The sequence below is a fragment of the Ochotona princeps genome, chromosome 11, assembly GCF_030435755.1.
Source record: "Ochotona princeps isolate mOchPri1 chromosome 11, mOchPri1.hap1, whole genome shotgun sequence".
Lineage (NCBI taxonomy): Eukaryota > Metazoa > Chordata > Mammalia > Lagomorpha > Ochotonidae > Ochotona > Ochotona princeps.
In genome coordinates, this window is record NC_080842.1 from 23,643,999 (window position 1) to 23,670,555 (window position 26,557).

Genomic DNA, 26,557 nt, shown 5'->3' on the forward strand with positions numbered 1-26,557 from the left:
TTTGACTGTCTAGTATAGAGTTCTGCATGGTAGGTGCCAAAAATCTACTTTTAGAATTCTTGTCAGGTGGAATGTCTGTTTCTTCTTTGGATGCAAATGAATGACTAGATTATGCCATATCTGTGGTATCATTTACAAACTAGAATCTCTGCAGTGTGACGCCTTTTCTTAGGATAATCCTTAATCCTCATTCATCTGTAACCACTGGATTATAGCAGGCTTTGATGGCTGGTGCCTGTTGACTCACAAAAGGTGGAAGTTCACTCTATTACCAGGAGAAATGCTCAAAAATTGATCTGTTGAAATCTTTTTATTAAACCACTCAAAGATTTACTACAATTGTTAAAAAGAAAGTCTCTTCATTAACATATAAAATGAAATCTTAGGTGTATCTTTTTAATTTTGTATTTTGGTTAAGGAATTTGTTAATATAGCAGACTCTCAGAATCATAGTATATGTGCAGTAATTACTAGAACGAAATTCTCACCGAATTTTCACATCAATGTGATACTAATACAGAGAAGAGAATCAATGTATTTCATAGTTACAATTCTAGTACAATGATTTTCTCCTCCCTTCCTCCCTTCCTCTCTCTTTTCCTTCTTTTATCCTGAATACCTAACATGTGCAAGGCGCTCAGCTAGAAGCAATGAGAGATAAATGGTGAAAATGGATAATACATTTTTTTAACCATTCCTGAAGAGGAGATCATCTTTTTCTTTTTCTCTTACTGTCTCCTGCCTGAGACAAGAGGGAGGGAAAGAAGGAGTAGGAAGTGGTGAAAGAGAAAGAATGAGTATGAGTATGCCACCACTTTTCTTTTAATTTTTATTTTTCATGATACAGTTTCATAGGCTTAGGGATCTCCTCTATCACCCTCCCTACTTAATCTCCCCTGCCTCTGTTTTCCCCCATATTATTGCAAGAGTACAGTCCTTCAACAGCAGTCACAAGTTCATCATTGTGCTAAGTTTATCATGACATTATAGGTACAGACAATGAAAGAAAGTCCAACATCCTAGTGTCAAGATGTAGCAGTTTCATTGGGAGTACATCTTTTATTTGGGAATAGAGATGCATACTGCACCGTATTTTCCATTCTTGCTAGGATAGTGCTCCCTTGTACAGTTCTTCTAGATGAATATATGTATATACATGCTTACTTATATATCTGTTGCTCTTGCATTTTGCGCGAATTTTCCTTAACCTCACAGAAATAACAGCAAAGGAAATAGACATGAACGAGGGAAATATTCTAACATTGCTCAAGGAAAGTATTCTGGAGAACACAGAGATGAAGCGCAAATAATTCCAGGAGAAAGAAACCTTGAAGGGTGGCTATGACTTTGGTAAATCAAGGGGTTCCTGAAATTCCACCACCAGAGTTGAGAAATAACATGAAGGTTGTGGTGGATTACAGAAAAAGCAGAAAGACTGAAGTTGGGGCTGGAAGGGAGGAAGAGGCTGAGACGGGAGAATGGAGTCAGTCCACAGGAAGGCCTCAGCTAATTGAATTGTTCACAGTTGACCCCTTGGACAGAAGATCCCCAGAAGGAGGGGAACAGCATAATTTATCTTGGTTATAGGAAGAGCCCTCTGGCAATAGTATAAATATCAACAAGAAAGGAAGGAAAGTCACTTTTGGCTTCTCCCTTGTGAGTGCTTGAAAGCAGGCTGTCAATATGATCATCACTGGAAGGCAATTCTGTACCACATAACTCTAAAAAAACAACTGATGTTGGACTAACGTTGTTGGCAATTAACACAGTGTTAGGAACATCTGCCTCCCACATTGAACTGCCTAGATTTAAAGGATTTAAATCCTGTATCTGGGCCCGGCGGCATGGCCTAGCGGCTAAAGTCCTCGCCTTGAACGCGCCGGGATCCCATATGGGCGCCGGTTCTAATCCCAGCAGCTCCACTTCCCATCCAGCTCCCTGCTTGTGGCCTAAGAAAGCAGTCGAGGACGGCCCAAAGCTTTGGGACCCTGCACCCGCATGGGAGACCTGGAAGAGGTTCCTGGTTCCTGGCATCGGATCAGCCCGTTGCGGCTCACTTGAGGAGTGAATCATGGGACGGAAGATCTTCCTCTCTGTCTCTCCTCCTCTGTGTATATCTGGCTGTAATAAAAATGAATAAATCTTTAAAAAAAAAAAATCCTGTATCTGCTCCTGATTCGTACTTTCAGCTAATGTACACTTTAGAGGCCATATGCAGCTCAGCCACATTGGTCCCACCACCTATGTGAGAATCCAGATTCTGTTCTCAATTCCTAGTTCTGGCCTGATTCAGTCCTTGTTGGATCAAATGAATAATAATTAAAATTTAAAAATAAGTGATACTGAAGGATAGCTCATTATGGTAGTTACAAAAAATCTTAATGTCTTTTTTCCTACTCTGCACAAAATATTCCAAGTATTTGATAAAAACACACAACTTATCCCAACTTAAGATCTAAATTTATGCTGATCTATGATCCCTCTATTCCCAAGTGTTACCAAAAACAGCCAATACCTTAAAAAAATAAAACCTAAAAATAAACCCTTTTTTTAAATTAATTACATTGCATTATGTGACACAGTTTTATAGGTACTGGGATTCCCCCCACCCCTCCCCAAAACCTTCCCCAATGGTGGATTCCTCCATCTTGTTGCATAACCACAGTTCAAGTTCAATTGAGATTCCTTCACTGCAAGCATATACCAAGCATAGAGTCCAGCATCTTATTGTCCAGTTAAGTTCAATGGCTTCTTAGGGAGACTCTCTCTGGTCTGAAGGTAGAGCCAGCAGAGTATCATCCCAATCAATTAAAAGCTCGAACATACCATCAGCAACAATTTATAACGTTATGGAATTAATTGACATAGTATTGCGTAACCAATATGTTAAAAATAAATGAGAGTTCTTAACCACATTCTGTGCTACTTCATTGACATTTCAATTTTAGTTTATATGCAACAGGTTCTATACATCTTAAAATAGCTATGGACTATTGTTCAGCTGTCTTGTGTCTATTTTCATTATAATATTTAGCGTTTTATAGCATTGAAGCATAATTTTGCTGAACCTGGCTTTTTTTTTTTTTTTTTCGGGTAGTCTAGACTGGCTGATAACGCCAACAAGACATATGTCAACAGTTTAGGTGCAGAACAGTTTTAGGAGGAGTGTGCAGAGGAATCCTCAATACCCCAGTGAGGAGTAACTAATCAAAATCTTGTGGCCTGCACCATGGCATAGCAAGTTAAGCTTCCTCCTGTAGTGACAGCAACCCATAAGGACATTAGTTTGAGTCCTAGCTGCTCCACTTCCAATCCAGCTCCCTGCTAATGTGCCTGGTAGGGCAGCAAAGGATGACCCAAGCTTGGATTCCTGCACCTACATGGGAGACTGGGAAGCAGTTCCTGGCTTCCAGCTTCAGATCATACCAGCTCTGGCCACTGTGGCCATTCGGAGAGTGAACCTGCAAATAGAACTTCTCTCTTTCTCTTCTTCTATCTCTGCAACTCTGTCTTTCAGATTAAAAAAAAAATCTTAGAGGAAGGTTTTTCATTTTTAAGTCAAAATCTTTTAAATTTTGATTTTCTAGGATCATTAACTTTAATTGGAAGCAGAAACAACAGAAGCCTAATTTATATGCTAGAGATGATGCCCTGTTCTCCAACTGTAATAAAATTAGACAACATAGGAGTCAAACAAGTTGGGGGGTCATGTCCTAACAAGTGCCTGTTGAGAGTACTGAAAAGTGTTCTTTCTCAGGTGCCTTCCTTTGTGAACAAACCACATCAGGAAAAGTTTCTAGGGCAGCAACGTGGCTGGAAACATGTGGCTGTGACTTCCCTGCAGTCCAGGGATCAGCACACTGCAGTTGCTGCTCGCTTGTTGCGCCCAGACCTGCACGTTCACCACAGCCAGCTCCATGTCCTGCTTGGGAGCTCGACCTTTTCCCTCTTTACCCCTCAGGAGTTAAACTAGCAAGATGCACACTTAAAGAAGTATACAAAATTAAAATAAAAATTGTACAATCTGTCAAGTCAGTCGATGCCTTCCCTACCATGTGCTCCCAAATTCTGTATGCCTTAATAGAGATTAAATGTTGGAAAGTATTCTAATGAATACAAGAAGACTCTAGGTAATGCTTGAAGAAAACCATCTCTACTCTTTCTGGTTATTTGAACACTCTTGAACTTATTGTGAGTCCCTTTTTGTTGTTGCTTTTTCAAATCCTTCTGGCTTCCCCTGATGACCATGCATTCTATTTTCTTATAATCCTCATAGAAACATATGGCTCTGTCAACATACATCATTAGGGGTTGAATAATCAGGCATTTGTCATTCTGTGTGGTCTATAATACAATCTAAATGAGTACTTATTCTCCAAAAACATAAGGTCATTTTCCAAGTTCTTAAGGGAGATGGAGCCAAAGAGTCTTTGTCTGTGCCTTGGGTGAAGGTCTTTCTGTACTTCAGCAAGAAGGAGACTGTGTTATTTCAGGTGCTTGCCTTTATGGCCAGAGTTGTGCCCCACAAACAATTCCCCTTATTGACTCTGGATTTTATTAATTTCTTAGATGTTTTCTTTCTTTCACTGCAATGATATTAATTCAGCCTCTGGCCCATTTTAGCTCTTAAATAAAATAAAATTATACTGAATCTTAGAAAATTGGTTATTTTTCTGGGCACACTAAGTAGGGTTTGGGATGGCATTATAGAAGCTTTTAAAAAAAACTCACATGTTTCTGCTTAGTAGACACTGAAGGTAAATTGTATTTTTAATGCTTTAGTCTTAAACTGAACTAAAGAGAAGGGGCAGGCATTTGGCCAAATGGTTAAGAAGCCTGAACCTCACAGAAAAATTCCAAAATTCCTAGATGCACTAGGTGCAACCCCCAGCTCCAGTTCCCCACTCCAGCCTCTTGGTGGTGCAGACCCTAGGAGGTGGTGATGATGGCTCACATGTTTGGGTTACTGCCACCCACCTTGAAGACCTGGATATAGAGTTCCTGGCTCCCTGCTTAAGCATGGCTCCATCCCAACTACTGCATTTTGGGAGTGAACCAGTAAAACATCCAATGGGAACAACCTCTTTCTCTCTTTTTCAAATAAATAAATACATAAAAATTAAAAAACTCTGCATTTCTTACTCCCTTACTACATTTTGCTACAAACTCAGAAGGCAATTTTGGAAAAAAGAAATTATAATCTCACATGTTAATTTCTCTCAATTGTTTGGAAGTTGAGCAATACATGGCCTGAATTATATGAAACAAAACTCCATAATTTTGAAGAGAAAGACCTCAGCCATCTGGCACAGTGCCATGCCTCAAGTAATTGGTTGGTCTCCTAGAACAGCTTTTGTTTTCCCCCTTTCTTCCAGTGCATGTGCAGACAGAAGCTGTGTCCTTGTGCAGAAAGATCTGGGTATTTTCTTCTTCCACATTATGGTGAAATAGTTGGTGTTTTTAGAACTGTGGTCTCAGTTCATCTTCTGGTTGTATAAAAACCAACCAGCTAAACAAACGAACAAACAAAAACCATTATATTTGGCTCCAGACCCACTCATTTCACATACAAATCAAAAATTCCACTGACTGCTCCAGGAAGTTTGCCTTCAAAAGCTTTAAATGTTCACTGCTACCTGTTCAGGTATTCTTTCAGGAAGCTGGAGCAAGGATCCACCCAACTACCCTAGTAAACTTGTCACCAAATAGATGACAGATTAAACATTTATATCCATTATAGTCAAGGAATAGAGAAAAAAGAAATTAAGGAGTGAGTTTTCATGGTAATTTATTCTTTGCTCACAGCTGTACTTTGTCATAGACTATCTCACAGTTTCCTTTGAAGCAAGTAACCAAGGAACTAAAGCACCCAGGTAGACCAAGTGACCACTGTGAGAGCCAGGACTGAACTCTAAGCTACTGAGTTGGGGTACCAACTTGGTCACTCCACACCACCTACTCCAAAGGATGGGTTATCAGTGTTTCAAATGTGAGGGAAATGGCAAATTTTCTCTTTTGCATGATAATGTGACTATCTTTCAAAAGAATTCAGAAAATACATTCTTGCAGTTTCAGAAGCAAAGCAGAATAAGCAAAATGTTTTCTGGCACTCAGTGTAGTTTTCATGTAAGGTGGATTAGCAAGTGGAACACACAGGGCCCAGACTAACCTCTTACAGATATGGAAGATTTTGCTTGTGTACATGTGTTTGTTTTGTTTTCTGTTGATATATGGCTTTGAAAAATTTTAGAGAATGTCTAAAAGCTTAACTTAATCCATTTGTGTGGATTGTAAAGACAGAATGTATAATATATACAATGTATTATGTAAGGGTTCTTTAAAATGAGATCAAAAGATGACGTTCAATTTGGTGACAAGAAATCTGGAGCCTCATTCATGGTTTTATCAAAAGATGCATTTCCCAAGAACTTTTTCAAGATCCCCTCATATGCAAGATAAGATACAATGTATTTCTTCATTTGAGTATGACCTCCTAGTTATTAAAAAATGTTTATATTATATGTAATTAGAATCTAAAATGTTTTATCAACTAAGGAAAAACGAAGAATTCAGAAAGAATACGGGCTTTAAGATATCTTTTCACTTTATTTCCCAAATTTCAGAATAAATCAGTTTGGCTTCTTTGAGACATTCCATGAATATTTTGTCTCACTAGTCCTAACAGGAAGCTAGAAAAGGGAGCTGAGCCAGACCTCAAGCTCAGACACATTGATTTGGGTGTGGGAGTCCAAGCAATGTTCTAATTTCTAAATGAGACAGTGGCCCTTAATCTTATTTTATTTGGTCATTTAGTAACAAGCTGTTCAGACAAATCAAAAGCATGATAATGTTAAAAAAAAAAACCTGACACACAATTGTATATTTATTTTAAATATTTTAATAGCAAAGGAAAAGAGTTTTAGAATGTGCAAAATAATGTTAAATTTATGGGATAAAGACACCAAAATGTAAGTCTTGCCTCAAATAATTTGCAGTTCAGTGGAGATGATAAGGCATAGGTAAAACAGGCAGGAGGGCAAGGATGAAGGAATGAAAGAAATACACTCTTTGAAAGAGACAATAATGTGGTGTGGAACAGGGAAAGAGAGAACATTTGCAATATATGAATAACAATATTTCACTCAACCTATGGCAGGAAAAAAATTTCAGTTTAGGTTGAAATTGGAACCTGTCTCCTTACAATGAGGCATAAGTGTACAGTTCATGAGATCATTACAATTAGCCTGATTCTGTCTGTGCTAGTACAGTTGTTGGGATAAAGCTCAACTGCTCATAGAGATTCAGATTAACAGAGGTGCTTTTGCCTCTATGTGTGAAAATGCACATTGATGGTGCAAGGGTAATGTGGCAGCTCCACCGTTTGGGAGGACTTACCTATGCTTCTTTCATTTATCATTGTGCCTTCCCCAAACTTTGGCGTGTGGCTTCCCTTTTGTATCCACCCATTGTAGATTTTGCCATCGTGTCTGTATTCCAGTCAGGCAAAAGGCAGAAAAGACAAAAAAGGTGATGTGCCGCTTTTCTTTAACACCATAGCCTCTTGGAGGATACACACTTTATTTTATCTCATATTATGTGGGTGAAATTTAATCATAAAGCAAAGGAATTGAGAAATAAAATCAACCTAACTAAAAGCTATCTGCCCCGCTAAACTTCCGCTAAAAAGGTATAAGGAGAGATGGGCTGCGGGAAGACAGGAGCTCTGTGTGTCATCAACAGCACGCCTGCTATTACCTCCTGTCACAGAACACAGCTATAGGTAAGGAAATGTCTTTTGTTTTCAAAATGTTAATTATAAATGCATCTTGGATTATGTCAATAATTGAAGGAAGATTTCCCACCTTGTCAAGTGCTACTCATTTGCAACTAAAATCTAACACCTTATGCTAAGCTAGTGAGAGCCAAATGTAAGTCATTTGATCGGGTTTGTCATAAAATATCAGGACAAATGTTCTTGAAACATGGCACTTTCTCCCGTTGCCTTTTTCCCTCTCGTCTGGTTTATTTACAACAAAAAAGTAGGTTGAGGGATGGAGTTGCTGAAACTGATCCCTTTAACTGTTACTCTATATATCACATAACCGATAAAGCCAATGCTCAGAGAAAAACATGTCTCAGTTGTGTGAGTGTAGAGTGCCTTGCCCTGGAGCACACTTAATAATTAATAGCAGTGCATAGTTCACAATGGTTTGGCAGTTTCTATAAAAATAGTACTACTAAGTCTGTTTACGTCTCATTCTTCAAACTTTAACTTTAGTTCCAGAACTGGGGCTGGTAACTGCTGCTTTCCTAAACCAAAGTTTTTCTTTCCTTTGTTTGCTCACAATTTTCCAAGAAAAGAAGCCACTAGAATAGTTTTTAAAAGGCACCACTTAACAACTCCGTCAAGATACCTTTTTTATCTAACAGATGACAAATGGGTTTATTAAATTTACAAAATAACATATGACTTTTTGAAAAATCAAATGCTGTTTTAAAGTCATTGGAAAATTTTGCTAGCTAACGAACTCCAATAATCCTTCTGTAGAGAGATTACCACCAATTTATAAAACAAACATGAGCCATCCCTTTCCAATGTATAATTCTGGGTTTACATGTGAGAGCTCTGCTTAGAGCTAACCTGCAAGTAAAATTATAATAGTATGCACCTGCCCTTACAAAGGTACTCATAGATCATGAAGTTACAAACACGTAGATGCTAAGGGAACTGTCTAAATATATGACTCTACTTGTTTTGCAAATGCACCAGCAGAAGTATACAAAGGTAGAAAAGTGTCTGACAACATCCCCCCAGTTAACGACTAGCATCTGGAACCCCCAACTCACAGAACATCACATTCTGTGCTTTCTGATACTGGGGAAAACTTAAGGCCTTTAAAATGGATTTATCAAAGGTGTCCTTATGCACAGTATGTTTACTAGGTCCCCAACCTAAGGTGGCCTCCAGCAGATATGCTCTAAATTTGTACTTTTCTTGAGAATAAGCTGGTGGTCAACAGCAAATAGTACATTTAAGCAAGCCTTCTCAGCTTTCCCTTGGCTTGCCTGAACTTTTCCTGCTTTAGGTTAGTTTCCCCTATTTATATAACCTTGCAAAAGCCCATCCAGCTGCTTAAAGTTTCATACACCTGAGGCTTAAACTCTTGAGTGCTATTGAGCTGAATTTGAGATCTGATGAAATAATGCCAATAATCCCAGTAAAAGTAGCTTATACACCTTTAATCTGAGTGTGTGTATGTTAATGCTGGATATTTTTCTAAGTATGTGTAAAATTTCCTTCCATGCTCATATGTACCCTTTCCTAGTTAAAGTTGTAGAAACTGACCCAGAGTGTAAATCATTCCCTTTAGTTTAAGACAGCCAGTAAACAGTAAAGTTACGTTTTAACCTAGGTGATTCCTTTGCAATAGGTCACAATAGTGCCTATCATAGAAAAGCATGATGTAGCTCATCACTGTTCAAAGTGAAGCATAATACCCTGAGCCTTGATCTTTGAAACAAAAGGATTACAATTTTTTTCCGATCTTACATCAGTCCATAGGCTTAATCTAATCACATTTCTTAGTTTATGTAAGAAATGCTATCTGTTTTGACCCATAGTTGGCTTTTGCGTGGATGTGTAAGCATTTCTCTTAAGCCAGAGCCTCTTGGCATACCTGGGCATAATACTATGGTTGAGGAAATTACTACAAGGTATTATTTCACTTGATAGCACAAATAGGTGTTGAACACTGAACTGTAGTTAGAAGATATTGGTCTTGCACAGATAACAATTCTGATGACTCTGCCACAGAGATTCACATAGCTCCCTTAGTCTCCTCCCTTTGTGTTAAACAGTCTGAGTTTTAATATCTCTCTCACTGCGAGTAACAGGAAAAAAAAATGTTAGGCAATCACTACTTTATTTTTTTCATTTTTCCTTTTGGCATTTTGACAGCAGAGCGGTTATGCTGTATAATCAAAGGAAAACACAAACTGGTCATCTCCTAGCAACTCACTGAAGATTACTCCCAGGGAATAATTTATGTGGCTGAATGTGAGGGCATATAAACCTTTAATCTGCAGCTAGCATGAACGTGGCCACAAACTCCTCAGTATGCTGCAAATGCTTTTGATGATCCATTCAGGAAAAAGCAGAATGAAAATGCCCCAAGCACAGATCATTTTATGGAAAAGAGACTGAAGAATAGTATCATCATTTTTGTTGTTGTTAAAAATCTAATTGTAACGAAATGTCACAAATCATCAGAATCACACAGCTCTTCTGCCGTTTGCCTTTGCCAAAACCTGTTTTGCACCTCTTTCACATAAAGGGACATCTGTCACAGAGGGTTGGACTGTGGCACAGCTTCCTTGCCTTCCCTGGTGTTTGCTCCTGGTGGGCTTCTTATCAGCCCCCACAGTCTGGTGTGCTGGTGAGACCAATCAATCAAACCCAGTCCCTAATCAGCCCCAGGAAGCTGCTGCTCTTGAGCCTTATCACACCAAAGGAAGGTGCAATCATCACAGATTTTGCTCAGCCATCTGTGCAGCAAAGAAACAAATGGGACTCTAGAAGAATGAATTACAGCCCTGCGAGGCTTAGCACAGCCCTTAATATTTATAAAGAAAAAAATCTGGCTAGAGGATTCATTTGAATAAATGACCAGGGCAAGAAAGGGACCCATGACTGAAATAATGCAATCACTAGTCACACACATCAACACTAAGGAATCATTCACCTTTAAATAGCAGCAGGAGGAACATTTTTGGCAGCTCAGTGCCCTGAGTATGTTAATCCATGGGGTCCTTCAGCAATCCTAGGAGGCTGGCACCACTGTAAGCTTCACTCCTAAATGGAGAAACTCAGGTTTACATGGAGGTCAACCGTTTGAAGTCATCCTGGATATGACAGAATGGAATTTTAACAAAGTTGATTTGGTACTAGCTCCTGCACTCTTCAGGACAGTGCTGGCCTACCCCTCAATAGACATTATGATGTAACACCCCTCCTCTGAATGAAAACTAAAGGCAGCAGGTGATGTTATAGATCCCAAACATAGCTCATGTTCTGTGTCATAAACATTTGTTATGAAAGACTTTTTCTATTGAACCCTCCAGTGACATAGAAGTTGTGTCGATTTCCATTTATTATGAAGGGGACTGCTTTTTGCTTCCTTTAGGGGTGTGTTGTGTGTGTGTGTGTGAGAGAGAGAGATAAAAAGATCTTTGTTCTGAGCAGGTTAAAGAAAATAATATTTTAGGATTATTCTGCCTTCTCCAGTAAGGGCATCTTAGGACATCCTTCAGGGAGCGTCACACCTAAGAACTGCTCTCTTTGAAAAATTCTGCTACATATTTCAAAAGCATTTTTGAGCAGTTGATTATGGTTTATCTGTTGAATGTTTAATGTTTTAAATTTATTATTTATGATCATTATCTGTAAGTCATTCATATCATTCGTAGTCAAAGGAAGGAAACCTGGATGGAGCGATCAGACATGCCCGTTTCTGAAGGATTTGGATTCTGTCTGCGCTTCCAGTCTGTTGTATTTTAAATGATTGAACTCCAGAAATGTTTTACTTACTAGATGAAATGGTTTTTGATCTTCAATTATAAAAACAAAGTTGAAGTGCAAAGGCTTATCTTTTAACCCTGGTAAGTTAAGAGTTAGGGGGAATTAGAGCTAATGTTATCAATGCCTTTTTCCAACTTCATAATCTTAGACACATTCTTCACAGTATTCTAGCCTAACAATCTTTTTCTTTTGTAAGCTAAAAAGCTGTTCCACTTTATTCTACATCTGCTCCTCTGACCTTGTTACATGTTTTCCCCCAACTTCATTATCACCTTCTTGGAGTATGGAGTATATCTTGGAGAAAAATACTGTATGTTGCTGGAGACTAAATTAATATTAAAATAGAAGAAATTTTTGCAGTCTTTTTTTCACCTAATTGACTGAGATAATCCCATTTTATGCCTCCTGGGTCAGTATAAATATTAATAACATCAGCTTTTACTTTGAATATCACTCAGTTAGACAAATCATATAATCATGCTATGCAGAAACAGTATAAAATGAATGATTAATTTTTTCATATTTGCAACAAGTTCATGTACATTTACTAGGAAATTCTTGACATTTTCTAATGTTTGTTATGAAAAAAGGAACTACTAAGTAGATATTTGCACGAAATAATAACCCGTTAGTTTTTTGTTTGAAACACAATTCATTATCTCTAACTAAAATTATATATTCTGAGGGTGATGTAATTGAAACTTCAGTATGACTTGAGGTATTGAGATGCCAATATTGTGTTACTTATTTGTTGTTTCAAAACATCTTTTCATCACAAATTTGGGGTTATCAATAGCCTATGCTGATAAGATGGGGAAAGGCCTGTGGCAAATTTAAAAGAAGATATATTAACATTAAATTTATACAATGTTCCATTATTCCACCTGCTGCCAGCCTGGCGTATTCATGAAATTCAAGTATAAAGAAGGTGTAAATCAAGGACAGAGTCAGAAGTTTAGCTGAACACCAACAATATGTTTTAAGCCTCCCTCTGAGATACTGCTCAAAAACATCCAACACTCCAGCCTGCTGGCTCCTTCAAGATTGTTTTTGGGAAAAGATTTGAAAAAAAACCTGTGAAAATGTAAATGCATTATTTTTATAGGGTGCTATTAAAAGAAATTAGATATAAGATAAAAAATTAGCCCTATATTCAAGTAGGTAATGAAGGTCATCAATGACAAGAAGACAGTTCTTTCATTATACTTAAGGACAGGTAATGACTCTTCCATTCCACTTAAAGAATTAAAACCTAAGATCACATGCAGTGGTGGCAATTCCAATTTTCACTGGGTTGCTTTAAGCATTGCTTCAAATCAGCGCTCACGGTCCAGAGTTCAAGGATGATGTTTGTCTGATCTCATGTAAGACATCTAAGAAAATAATAACGTTCAGTATGACCATATGACAACATTAATTCATGCAATGCTGCAACACAATCACAAGATAAGGACTTTGCCAAACTAAGCACTGAGTTGTTCCATTCTGTCTTGCCCTGGCCCTTTAACCCACAGCAGGACAATTTTCACAGTTGTCTAAGTATTAAAGTTTACTACCTCTTGATTTTTCCTAAGGAAAAAGAAGATACAGTGCTTTCAACAGTCTGCCATAGTCATTCTTTCCCCTAACAACGATGCCAGTAATTGGGCTGCACCTTCTTGTAGGTCCCACCCCATGACAGAATTTCCTGTCTCTGATTCACATTCTCCTGATGAAGAACCCTGCACTATTGAGCTTATATTCTAAGATGGGAACATGATAATAAGGAAGTAGGTGCAATGAGAGGCAAGAAGGAGTGCTCTACAAAAAAAAATGTTCAAGGGGTAAGGGAAGACAGAGGCAAGTATTTTATGTGGTGGGGGAATATTTAGAAAGGGCTCCAAGTAAGATGGAATTTGAGCATACATCTGAGTAACAAAAGGAGAGAGCTACAGATATTAACACAAAGTGTTACAGGCAGAGACAAAGATTCTAGGATAATTGTGGTCTATGCAAGGAGCAGTGAGCTGGTTGGCAGGACTGGACAGAGTAAGCTAAGAGGGTGAAAGGCAGCAATAGCCTGAGAAATGGTGAGGGTCTGGGTCTAGGAGGTGCCCCTCCATCCTTAATAAGGATGGAAGGCAAGGGCAATTGGAGGGCTTTGGACAGATGGATGATCTCTCCCAGATGTTAGAGGCTGCATCAGAATGCTGCATGAACAGTAGCATGCGAGCAATTAAAGTACAAGAAGAAAGACTAATCCTAATGCTACTGGCACATTTCAGACAGACTAAAGTGGTAACAAAGAAGTGATGTGTTAAATTTATGAGTTAAATACTCATAAATGCAAATAATAAGGTGAATTGTGGGTGAAATATGATGTCAGTGATCTGGGGCTGAATCACAAAAATGGCTGTGCTACTTACACTGTGAGAAGGGAAGAGAGAGGTCAGAATGATGTGATTGTCAGACACCCAAGCTATTCCAAACGTGGCATTTGGAGAGGGAGAGTCAATCTCCCAACCCCTGGTTCATCCCCTCCCCCTTCCTCCCACCTCTGCCAAATGAATGCAATGGCTGGAGTGGACTGGTCCAAAACTGGAAACCAGGTATTTCTTCTGGGTCTCCCATATAGATGCTGAGGCCCAAGCATTTGGGCTATCCTATGTTTTCCTAAGTTCATCATGGAGGAGCTGAATCAGAAGTGGAACAGCTGGGGCTTAAACTGGTTTCTATATGGGCTGTCTGCACTTCACTTGAGGGCCTGCCACGATACTAGTTCCTTCTGTGAGTGCTTTGACCCTTAGAACTCAGTTGCATGATGCTGTACAACCAGGCCCCAGATGAAATTAAAAAATGGTTAGACCTATAATTTCTACAAATTGCTTGAGTTGAACTAGAGAGAGTGTTAAAAATTGTTTAGGTAGGTTATGCTATTTGTGGAAGATATTCCATTGAGTTTCAAATTATTCCAAATATCTAATTAGTAGGATCCTTGTTATATTTTAGAAGTGTCTATTTGCAATTTGTCGGTAGATTGTCAGTAGAGCTGTGACTCAGTCTTGTGCCTGTGAAAGCACAGCAGTGTTGATGCCAGGAGTCAGGTGTTTCCCCACTCCACTGGACAGTACGAGCTCTCGGTGTACCCACAGGTGTCCTATGCACTTGCCTCCCATGCAGGGTGGGCAGTCGACTGGCAAGAACTAACTGTTACCATTAGCAGTCATTGCTGTTATATGATGCAGGTCCAGTAACATGTAAGAAGAGGACTCCTGTAATGTGAAAATAGCTGTGTGCCTTAACCGAACTAACAGACAAAAACCAACTCATTGAGGGAACTAAAATGCATATACAAGCATCATGCAACAAAGAATGTTAAGTGGTAAACAGAGGAAACATATGTCTAATCTCTTGAAATTTGGGGATACGCATAGATCTAACATAAAACATAAGTAAAGCAACTAAAAATAGAACAATTCTCTTTTATCTGTTTCTTTAATAAATTAAATACAAGTTTGAACCCTTCATCCTTGTTGGCCAGTATCATGCTGTTATTATTGTTTGTCCCCAAAACAAAATCTACTAGAACATGTGCAGCCAACCTTCAGAAAGAAGCACTGATCCTCCAGTCTAGGCTTTCAAATATCTAAGTTAAAAAGCTTAGTGAAAGCTTAGTGAGAACAAAGCTAATATATTATGAAGGACTTGAAGTCTCATGTAAAATAATTACAGATACTGGAATTAACAAGCAGTAAAGATGGGGTCCGCTGCATTTTACAGATGATGACATTGCAGCCAAAGCCTGTAAGTGACTGTGCAATTAAGGCACTTAAAATGTTACTAGAAAAGCAATGCATCTAAAAGACTAAACAAAATTAATAATATCAGAAATGTTCCAGGTGAGGTTAGATGAATGCCAACTGCATAATCCTATGGTGATACATCCAACTTTGGAAAGCCAGGGAGTGGGGCGTAGAGGAGAGATCAGGTTTAGCAATGACCAGAAATGCTAAAGGGAGCAGAAAGACTTATGTTTAAGGAAGATTAGTTCATTTTTTTTCTGCCTTATTTGTGGAATATACTCCTCAAAGTATAGGTATGTGTATGCATGCTACAATTTACTTACCTGCCACTTTCATACAACTTAAAAAGTAAGTTGTATTTTAAAAGTTACAAATAACATTGTGACCACTTAGACAATTTCAGTACAAACCTAATTATCCATACCCTGCTATAAAAATGAGTCTTTCTCTTACCAGTTAATCACAGTAAAATATAAGTACCTTTAGTGTAAATTCAATTTCTTTTTCTGAAAAAAGAAAACAGTTGAATAATTCTGTATATCAAAACAACTGATTTAAAATTTTTTGTCAAAAAGAAGAGGAACAATTTCAGTTTATACAAAAATTAACTGTGGCCTATGTTTTTATTGTTGATATATATTCTACTTTCAGGAAAATACAAAAGAGAAATGCATAGAGTCACACACAGATATATATATATATATATATATATATATATAAAACTAAAGATTAAAAATGAAAAATAAATTTAATTTCAATTTCAAAAACAGTGCAATTATCAAGATGCCATTAAACTGTCTTGTAAACATTTTATCTCTATCTTGAGAAAACTCTCACATTTAAAATAGTATCCTTTGAGGAATTTAAAGATTGTCCAAAGCACATGTTTCTATCTCCTTTTCTTTATTATTAGTGAGACTAGGAGAGCTCTGGAGAGGGAGAAAGATGGGAGCAGGCATAATGGAGGGAGGAAGAAATGGATGAGGTAATTCCAGGAAAAGCTCAAAAAAGCTAAATAACCTTATGCCAAATGTATGTGAAGTCGTTTACTTTTTATAAAGTTGATTCAGCTGAATGCGATGATTTCATTTTGGAGTGTTCCTGTGATTATTATGAACACATGACTCATCCATCTGATGGCTCATTCTTCCCCTTGAGAGCAAACATCCAGAATCAGGATGAAGGAAAGCTAATGGAACCACCAAGGGTGGTTCTAGGGATAGCATTGGTGTGTGCAAAAAGAACCAATGCTGCATATCCTTCCTGTCTTCAATGGTACATGCTTCTTGGCCAAATTTATTTATCATGGGTTATTCTGTAATAATAGAAAGGGTGTTCAAAACATTCATGGAAAATTTGTATAATGAAAAAGCTATGCACAGACTTCAACTTTTTTTTCCAACTGCTGAAATACACTTCATGTTCTAAGCAAAACCACCTGTCAGCTGGAAATATATCACTTCAATCAACCTCTATATGGGCCAGTGATTTTCAGAAATAAGTGTGAATTTGTTTGCCTGACATCTCTAAATTACAGAAATCCCTTGAGTGGCATGTGTCAGACTATTATCTAGGGACACCACTATGTCCAGGGTGCCTGTGAAGAACTTAAAAAAAAAAATAAGTGTATTCTGAAAGTGTGTTTTTCTAAGATAAAGAAAAGACTGCATCATAAACTTGAAAAGGTGATATGGTTCTATCTGTGAGTCTTTAGCATTCACCAACTCTAGGTGGTCATATGCAACACCAGAAAGATAAAAGTATCCACAGACAGGTGGCCTGAGATGACTGAAAAAGAACAGTGACTATGTGTGGCTATGCATGAGTGTGTACGTGCTATTTTTTCTCCTACTTTTATCTGCCATGCCTACCTACATTTATCTGGGAATTGCATCAAATCTAGCATTCACCACTTTCACAGGGACTTGAAAGCACATCAGCCCTGTATCACCATTAACCAATGCTGAACTCCCATTTCCCCCATTCTATGCGCTACATCATGGTCAACCTGTACCAACCTTCGTAAAACTGAAACTGAACGCACTTTTCTTCTCATACTCAAATCCCTTGGCTAAATGAACTGTGGGACCAATGTAGAATCTTATCATCCCTTGCAGCATGAATGTCTTTTGTTTAACTTCTCAAAACATGGAAAGGGCTGGCATTCTGGTGCCTTCAGTTCAGCTGCAGCCTGCAATGCGAAAATCCCATAAAAGTGCCAGTTTGGGTCCCAGCTGCTTTTCTCCCTACTAGCATGCCTAGGACAGCAGTCCCTGCCACCCAAGTGAGAGAACCGATTGCAGTTCCAGGATTCTGACTTTTAGCCTAACTCAGTCCTGGCTGTTGAAATCATTTGGAGGCTCAACTAACAGATGCGAGATCACTCTCTCCTGTTTCTCCTCCCTATCACGCTGCCTGTCAGATAGATAGATAGATAGATGGGATAGATGATAGATAGATCTTGATTTAAAATATAGTGTTGAGATAGAAGAAAATGCCAAGAATAAACCCTTGTTTCTGGTTTATGTGGACTTTCAATGTGTTTAATGAATTTGATAATGAACAAATTAAAATATTCTCCTAGGTGGGGAATGCTAAAAAAAATGGTGTAAATTTAGGAAGTAGAAATATGATAAACCAAGCATGAAATAAAAATAAACATGAATTATATTTGAAACTTAATTTAGATGTACCAATTTAAATATTAAAACTATCCAATGAGACTTGGCTACTTGCATTGATTTTAAATGCTAAATCTTTTCTTGAGAGAGACTTTTTATTTTTTACTATATATACACATACATATCTTAAATTTTTTCATGATATGGTTACATATGCACAGGCATTTCCTCTTTCTTAAGCAAAGTGTTTATTGTAACTATTTAAACTACATAAGGTTAACTTTATAAAAATATTTACTGTATATAAGTTAATCTTTATACAAATCATTGTTATGTGATCAAAAAATAAGATCCTGAAGGACCCATTTTGGCATTATTTGCTGAACCTAGTGCTAATCAATCTATCTATCTATCTGTCTATCTATCTATCTATCTATCTATCTTTTTTAATTGGAAAGTCAGATATACAGAGAGGAGGAGAGACAAAGAGGAAGATCTTCATCTGATGATTCACTCCCCAAGCGGCGGCAATGGCCGGAGGTGAGCTGATCCGAAGCCAGGAGGCCAGAGCCTCTTTCGGGTCTCCCATGCAGGTGCAGGATCCCAAGGCTTTGGGCTTTGTCAGGCCACAAACAGGGAGCTGGAGGGGAAGCAGGGCTGCTGGGATCAGAACTGGTGCCCATATGGTTTTTAGCTACTAGACTACCATACCGGGCCCATTAATCTAAATTTCTAAAGGAAAATGAATAATTGCTTCACCAGCATTATGTAATTCACTTTTTTCTCTATTTCAGATTCTCATTCTCAGTTGTTTTACATTAATTTTATCTTTATCACATAGCAGGCTTACAGATAGCCATGAACATTGATCACGATGTATGATCAGTAGACACTGAAATTCCAAGCGTCTAAAAAGAACAGGCTGTTTGACAATTGTTTGTGAGCCTGATACCATTTTTTTTTCAACACCAAACAAAATAAGTAGCTAACATTTTCCGACCATCACTTGACATAGGAACAGCATATAGCCATCAACCCATCAGTAAAAAATAGTTCATATGGGATATTTTCTATAAATTAGAGAAAAGTGATTGCTCCCCACAAGCATATTTGCTAGAATCAGTAACACACATGACTACAGTGATTTCTGGAGTTCCATTACCAAGTTCTTCGGATGTGAGCTAGAACTGTGCCTGAATGTTGGGTTAGCCCAATAAACAAGAGGCTCAGGTTGGGTCGTTAGCAGGGAAGGAGGCAATTTTGTTGTTTGTTTGGTTAGTTTTTTGTGACCTCACCCTCTGTGGCCACCACCTGTGCTATATATGAAACCAAACTTTCCTGGAAATTGTCCTGACTTATGCTTGGGAAGTAAAGAAGAAACTTCTACTTTATCAAGAGCTTCAAAAGTCCATAATGTTAGGAAGAATGTTGAGAATATGCTACTATAAATAAACAAGAGAGTGAACAGGTCAAATAAGAGTTAAAAGCGCCTGTTGAAATACGCCCAATGGTCACACCAAAACGTGCACTGGCTACTTCCACATTTGTTCACCATATCAAATACGTAAGAGTGATATGCAATACAAAAAAACTGTTCAAATAAATTTCACTGTTCTCCAATATACAATTTAAGTAGAAATTTGTATATTGTTTTCATTGCCTATTTTTGGTGGGCTGCATGAAAGTTTTAGCTTTAAATAGTGGCCGTGTATGAAAGACTATATTAGGTATAAAAAACGAAGAATGCTGGGAGCAATGAAATGGGTAAGAAGTATTAGTTGAGGTTGCGTCAGTTGGCATTTTAGTGAACAAAAAACGCAGTATCAAATCTCATCTTAATGGTACATTTCAGAAAGTTCTAGGATGAACTGACATTCTCTGATGAAAACTGTAAATCTAACGATTAAGAACTCAGCATCTATAAACTGCCTCATTTGGATTAAGGTAATATTGAAGTTTCTAATTGCAACTGTTATACACTAAATTCAAAGCATGAATTTAGATTATCTGATAGTATTCATCCTGCGGGTCCCTGAGATGAAAAAAAAAAAAAACAACATAACACAACAAAAATTTTGAGTACACAACAATAATGTAGGTTATTGCTTCTGCAATTCACCTGACTCACCATAGGGATTCCATTATATTGTTCCTTGGCCTATATCAGCTTCCTTCAGCATTTAAAGACATGCAAAAAGCCTGGTTGGATTCTAAGATCCCTGCCAGGCTAGCTCATGGATGAACACAGTTGAGGACAAGAGACCACAAATAGCCAAAGTTGTTCCAAAGAATAAAAATAAAGCTGGAAGAATCACAATCCCAGACGTCAAGACATACTACAGGGTGATGGAAATCAAAACAGCCTGGTACTGGTACAGAAACAGAGAAGATCAATGGAACAGAACAGAGCCCCTAGAAGTGTGCCAGCACATATAGAGCCAACTAATCCTTGATAGGGTCACTAAAAAGAATCCAGGGGAAATGTTTGGTGTCTTCAACAGATGCTGCTGGGATAATTGGCTAGCAGTCTCTAGAAGTGAGACGCAAGACCCCTTTCTCTCACCTTATGCAAAAATCAGTTCTAAATGGATCAAGGACCTAAATCTGCACCCAGAGACCATCAAATTATTAGAGGCAGACATTATGGCACAACAGTGAAGACATCATCCACCCACATCAGATTCCATGTCTTTATTTCCTAACTTCATTTCCTACTAATCCCATCCAGCTTCCTACTAATGTGTCCTGTGGAAGGCAGGTGATGGCTCAAGTACTTGGGTCCCTGCAAGCTGCATGGGAGACTCAGATGGAGTTCTGGGAACTTGGCATCAGCCTAGTCCAACCCAGATATTGAGAATATTTGAGAAGGGAACCAGTGAGGTCCATTTTTCTATCTCCTCTTGCCTTTCGAATTCAAAACAAACAAACAAAAGAGAGAAATGCTGAGAATCACTGAATTTTAAAGGACATCCCTTGGGGGAAAAATGTATTCAGGTAGGAAAAAAGTCTCAATGTATTAGAAATAAAATAATGCAAAACAATATACCATGACCACAAAGAAATGAACATTTTTAGTTCCATGTATCCCAGTGGAAAATGGAAAGATACTCCCTCTCAGTGAACACGCAGAACAGCTGTCATCAGGATGTTATTCTGCAATTTGTCAGACAATCCGTTATATGACATTTATTGACAGACCTTTTCCTCCAACCATCACTCTGGGTTATAAACTGCCAAAGATAATAGATGAGATTTTTCAGTAGGTTAATCAGCACAATCTTCAAGTGTCATTTTCCCTTCGACTCAGTATTGTTGACAATGGCTGGGCCAGGAGGCAAATGTTTGTTTCAGCTATTTCCTTAGGTCTATGGCTGCTGTTCATTGTTACATGTGTGGTGAGCTGTGGGGGTGGGAATGCAAGCTACAACTTTAGCCAAAGGAAAGGAAGGAGTTGATTAAGAAAGAAAGAAAAACTGTTTGGAAAACAAAATTTCTTTCCAATTCCCACACATTGCTAAGGAGGGAATGGGATAATTGCAAGATGGTAAAATCTCCCACACTGCCCAACTGTGCAGCTTACCTCAATATCAAGCAATATGGTAATGTGCCAGACACTTCTAGCAAGGCCTAAGATCCAACCAGAGATAATTATGTGTTTCAAAAAAGTTGACGTATTGGTGAATGAGAATGATACCTGTTTGAGAATTATTTGTTGTCAATGTGGTAGGGATTAGGAAATGGGTTGTAGGGGAGGGAACCGATTTGCTTCTGCAGCAGAAGAAGAGTGAGTTAACTACCTTAGTTAGATGCTTAGAAATGAGCAGAACCAAGATTTGAACCCAGTTTTCCCAGCTGGATGATCCATATCTGTTACAAGAATATTCTAATTACTCTCATGTCTTTTTGATAAAGTACCTGACTTACAAGATCTCCTTTGAGGATCCAACTTATTTCTTCTAGTAACTCATTGAGTTTTTGCTCAATGAATCAAAATAAGCAAATAGATTTTTCCTATTACTGTATTATTAAGTTGAAAAGTCATTTTTTTCTTATTAAAAATGCTTTTGTGAATACATCCTGTGTTTGGATATGTCCTGTAATTATCTGTAAAAATTACAATATAAAAATAAAGGGCATACAAAAGCAAGCTTCTGGAGCAATATTAAGTCACATAATTGTATAAAACAAAAAGAAACCCACATTCTTGTAATAGAGTGATTTGTGACCTTAAGGCTTCGCAATGACATCAAGAAGAGAAGCCTTTCCCAGGTTATCAACTTCTAACCAATATAGTCTCTGAGGGAAATCTGTATTTTTTTGAAACTGCTAGTTTCCCTGAAAAGATGTGCAGTTTTTTTTTCTTTCAGAAAAAAATTTTAGGTCTCAGAAAATTTGGAGTACTTTTAAAGAATACTGTTTATTCTTATTCAAAAAGTCGATAGCCTCATACACTTTTGTTTCTTTAATATTCATAGTATTTGATCCTGGAAATAATGTACACTGTGGTCTGATGCCAGCAGACACGTGTAAATGAGTTGGGTAGTTTGGTTTCTGAGTATGTAGAATTTATCTCACGCACCATTGGCCTGGGGGTATTGGGAGGATTCAGTGTTTTTTTTATGAGCGTGAATGGTGTGCTCACATCAGCAGCACATATACTAAAATTGGAATGATGAGCATGAATGACCATGCCCTGTGGTAACTCTCGAACCTCCCCCTCATTGGCAGAGGAGGTTCTGAGTTGGCATCACAATCAGGCTGCCAATTCAGGAGAATTATTCAGAAAAAGGTTGAGGTAGATTCTCGTGTTTCTAAACTCAGAACTGAGAAGGACACAGTATACCATTTGCAGTTTTCCTGTGATTATTCCAAAGAAACATATTGACATGTTTGAAAAGAAATCTGATTGTCAACCCAAATTAAGTCATTTGACTGTAATTGAAGGCTGATTCATTTAGCATTTATGAATACTTCTAATCTTCTCACTGTTAAACAGTGAGAAGGAGAAATGCACTGATAGTTTATCCAGATAGAGGGATAAAAATGACCCCAATCCAAGTAAATAAGTAAAGTCATGGTGAAAATCTGACATAAACTTTAAGAATAATCATGTGATTGATTGATTGATTTTAACCAACAGAGTGATGGAGAAAGAAAGAGGGTCCACTCACACATTCACTCTTGAAATGGTCACACTGACTGGAATTAGTTTGGCTGGCTTCCCGGGCATAATTGTAGGGAGCTGGAAGTGAAGCAGAGTAACCAGGATGCAAACTGGTTCTCCATTCCAATATGGGATGCTGGCATTACAGATAGTAGCTTAGCTCACTGGACCACAACACCCAGGCTTTTTATCATCTTTTTCTTCTTATATATAAATCTTTCAAAATATATAACCTCTCACAATATTTTTCTACCACCTAAATGATCTGTGTGTTCTTTTTATTGAATGGTGTGTTAATGATAAACAGTAACTTCAAAATAACTAAACCAATATGCTGAATTGAGATTATTTCATGGAAAATCAGCTCACATTAACTGAGTTCAAATTTCATCCTCTAGTTTTCTAAATGGCCCACGTGAACAAGTTCATCTATTAGAACAAAATTACTTCAAATTCTTGGCCAAAATTGAGAAAAGAATCTTGTTTCTGCGCCCTGGGCAGACAGAATGGGTAGCCTGATATTCAAAAGAATGCAACCGTAATTATGTGCTTATGACTACAAAGTCACATTGGGTGCTCATTGTGAAGGGGAAGCCTCTTTGCACTTTCATTGAAATATTGAAATACCAATCTATTCTTCAGTGCACCTTTGAGAACAAAAGTTCTTTTGCTCTATAAAGAAAAGGGGGAGGAAGGAGTGGAAACCCCACCAGAACAAGATGGTCTGTAATCAAAAGAAACTGAGGTAAAATTCAACCTGTAGTCATAAAATCATGTTGTTGCCAAGGTATGAACAATACAATCTATTGCCATCTACTTAAAGAAAATAATTCAATTGCTGCACCCAAATCAAGATACAAATGAAGTTGATGCTTGTATTTTTAAAAAGTTTGGGGACTAACTGAATTTAAGCAAATACAGCTTCATAATACCTCTTAAAAAATCATTTTGACCTCCTAATGTAGAGAGGATTCCATGCTCTGGGATTTATCTGCTAAACTTCAAGCTCTGTATTTTATAGGCAATTTTTCTAGTCTTGGCCTGATCAAGTACAGTTGAACCAAGCACTGTTTAATACAATTTAAGAAATATTGTCTTCCAGGAACATGCAAATACTCCAGGAATTTGATGCTTTCCAGAATAATCACAGCAAGTTACGCAAGCATAACCAAAGCGGCTTTTTCAGAACAGAACAAAAGGACTGAATTCACTTGAAACTGTCTGGGGAGAGTGCTCAGTCATCGATTTCTTAATAGCTTTAGTGTAAATATGACAATAGAATCATGCATTTTTGTTAGTCACCTAAGTAGACTTTGGGTATGAGCTTCTTGTTGAGAGCTTAATCACTGTGGCTCTTTCAACAACTTGGAAAATGTCTTGCCTGATTAGGAAGTTAGTCATTTCACATCTTGACATCCAAAACAATGCAAAGTTGGAAAACCTCACAAATTACACTCACAAGTAACAGGATACATCACTTTAAAGATGAGAAGCTCAAGGATTTGTGGCGCCTCTTTGTGCTCCTTAATCCTATTTTACTTCTTGAGTGTTGTATGTTTTGCAACTATCTGCATTTGATACAACGAATAAATATTGTCATTAATTCTCTAATGTGGCATAAAGACATTATCATTATCTATTATCAGGTTTTACAGTGTCAGACTTCATTTTCCTTCTGTTAGGTGTTTTGTGTCTCAATCAGCCCAAATACTATCTGTCTTTCAGCTTAAAAAACAGCAGCGGTGTTTAACATAGAGTGTTGCCTGGTTCTAAAAGGGAGGATAAAATAGAATTTGAGAAATGTCCCTCTAAAGCTTCATTTTCTGGAAATCGTTTCTCCTTTCCTGTTTTAGAAGCTGCCTGGGCCTTGGTCACAGACATCCCCTGAGGCTCTGCTTTTCCATTTATTTCCATTTATTCTGTCCATGTAAGGATAACCTATTAGGAGTTTTGGTATTAAGAGATTAAAATAAATACAGTTGAGGGAACTTTCTCAAAGTTTCCATGCCGACCACTGCCCCCTTCACCGGCTTCACTGGCATCCATCCCACTGATACCCTTTGACATGACGTGAAGGCTACAATGTCAGCGTTTCAGAAACACATCACATCTCCTGTGTAATTCAGGAGCCAAATAAACAAAACCAGCATGCGCTTCTTTATTTGTAAACAGTGAAAAGTCAGGGAAAAATTTCCCTCAGTCACTGTATAAAGTCAATTGGCCTGTGAGAATTCACTGTGCAGTTCACGGCACTGTTAGGGTTACTCAGGAGTGATGTGGAGGCTCTGAGGATTGTTTATGCCCTCTTCTCCCACACAGCATTATTGTTCCAGGACAAATGGACTCCAAACATAAGCAGGTGATTCCAAAATTAAATACCACGTAGTCAGGCTACCTCCTGAATTGTTTTCAATTTATAGCTCTAAAAAATAGATTGGGGCGAAAATCAATACCGTGATTATACCCATTCTGTATGCCTATATAGTCATTGAACCCCAGAGGCATTCCTAATTCAATCTAGGTAAAAAGAAATGAGAGCCCAAGAAGTGTAAAGGACAATGAGATAGCGAGAGTGAGCGAGAGAGAGAGAGAGAGAGACACCCTATTCCTCTTTCAGGATTATGTTTCGTATTATTTTACCATTTTCCCCGTACTGGGAGAAAAGACAGATATCATTAAATTCAGTTACCATTCACATTTTGTTTTTATTATGACAGTTTCACTGTTGGAATGAACACAGGCAGACCTTCTACAAGAGATGAACTTCAGTAGTCACATTGCAACACCATAGTGGATGTTTCATTGAGCAGAGCTCCTTAACACAGGCGAGTGATCAGAAGGGAGGAGGGAATAAGATTCCTCACAAGAGAACCAGAATACTCTCCGTTGTTGCTTTCTTGTAGACTTTCAAAATATGTTGACTGACAAGGTATTTATCAACCAATGATCATGATAGTGATTTCATTTCAACACTATTTCTGCTCATCCATTAGGGATAAATAAAATGTTAAGAATTATTAGATGTTAGAGTGTAAGCACATTGGAATTGTGAGTGTGCTGTGTTGGGTAACTTTGTGTGAATATTTGGATAGGTAAAACAGCTAGGGTTAAACATTTCTTTTTGAGTTCTTGATCTGGGCAGGTTTGCTTCCTTATATGTATGCCTTTCCTCTTTGGTCTTAGGCATGGATAAAATGCAAGTCTAAAAATGGCTAATAGAAAATGCCAGAGAAATAACTACATCATCTCACATGTAATCAAGTACACAATGTTAAAGACTTTTCTCTGAGACAAACGCTAATTGACCAGCCATTTCTAATGCATTATTTTCACTTGCAAAACACCATTCAACTTCAATAGGAGGTGGGGGCGGGGAAAGCATAGTGTCTGAATCTTAAACAAAAATGGATTT

General features: G+C 37.9%; 1 protein-coding gene across 12 annotated transcripts in view; it reads left to right on the plus strand.

Annotated features, from left to right (window-relative positions):
* Window positions 1–26,557, plus strand: part of SORBS2 (sorbin and SH3 domain containing 2) — a 188,267-nt gene that overhangs the window by 69,915 nt on the left and 91,795 nt on the right. The gene's annotated exons all lie outside the window — the stretch shown is intronic.